General features: G+C 38.0%; 1 pseudogene; it reads left to right on the top strand.

Annotated features, from left to right (window-relative positions):
- Positions 1–207: 207 nt before the first annotated feature.
- Positions 208–840, top strand: LOC109554035 (olfactory receptor 8B2-like; annotated as a pseudogene).
- The last annotated feature ends 473 nt before the right edge of the window (positions 841–1,313 follow it).

Raw genomic sequence — 1,313 nt, 5'->3', positions numbered from 1 at the left:
CACACCTACACACCCCCATGTACTTTTTCCTCTTTAACTTGTCCTTCATAGATCTCTGTTATTCTTCTGTGTTTATACTCAAAATGATGATTAACTTTGTATCAATGTAGGATATTATTTCTTACATGGGGTGCATGATTCAGCTTTACTTTTTCTGTTTGTTGTTGTTGTTGTTGTTGTATTTCTGAGATCTATGTGCTGATGTCAATGGCCTATGATCACTACGTGGCCATCTGCAATCACTTTTGTATAATGTTGTTATGTCCTCTAAAGTATGTTCCAGCCTTATATTTGGTTCCTACTTGGTGGCATTTTCTTGTGCAGTGGCTCACAATGAATGCATGTTGAGACTGACCTTCTAAGATGCAAACACCATCAACCATTTTTTCTGTGACATCCACCCTCTATTCCAGCTCTCCTGCACAAGTACCTACATCAACGACCTGGAACTTTTCATTGCGGCAGGTACTAACATCATTGCACCCAATCTTAACATCTTTGTCTCTTACCTTCTCATCCTCGCCAACATCCTGCACATATGCTCAATGGAGGGAAGAAAGCCTTCAACAACTGCAGTTCCCACATCATTGCTGTTTCTCTGATCTTTGCATCATGCATATTTATGTACCTCAAACAATCTTCTGCTGGGTCTATGAATGAGAGAAATATCTCTTCTCTCTTTTACAGCAATGTGGTTTCCATGATGAATCACTTAATCTACAGCTTGAGAATAAAGATGTGAAAACTGCTCTGAGAAAAAATCCAAGCATGAGAGATTTGATTAGAAACTATCCCTCTGTGCAATTAGTCACAGGGCAGGAAGGTTCTGTGTTTAATTAAAATAATTTTAATGACAATATTATTTCTTTCTCACCATGTTGAGGAAAATTTGAACCTTCCCAATTTATTTTCAGTTTTTGTAGAGTAGATCTTCCTACTCTACAAAATCTTCCACAATTTCCTTTCCTCTTTTCCCACTTAATATACTAGTAAGTGGGAGATGAACTCCCCAGGTCGGTAGGTGCTCAACATGATACCAGAGAACAGTGGAGAAATAACTCCAGAAAGAATGAAGAGATGGAGCCAAAGTAAATAATAACACCCAGTTGTGGGTATGATTGGTGATGGAAGTAAAGTCTGGTGCTGTAAAGAACAATATTGCATAGGAACCACGAATGTTAGGTCCATGAATCAAGGTAAATTGGAAGTGGTCAAAAGGGAGATGAAGAGAGTGAACATCGATATTTTAGGAACAAGCAAACTTAAATGGACTGGAATGAATGAATTTAACTCAGACAACCATTATATCTACT

Source organism: Bos indicus, chromosome 29 (genome assembly GCF_029378745.1).
Source record: "Bos indicus isolate NIAB-ARS_2022 breed Sahiwal x Tharparkar chromosome 29, NIAB-ARS_B.indTharparkar_mat_pri_1.0, whole genome shotgun sequence".
Classification (NCBI taxonomy): domain Eukaryota; kingdom Metazoa; phylum Chordata; class Mammalia; order Artiodactyla; family Bovidae; genus Bos; species Bos indicus.
Note: the sequence above shows the minus strand (reverse complement) of the source record. Positions and strands in the feature narration are given on the sequence as shown.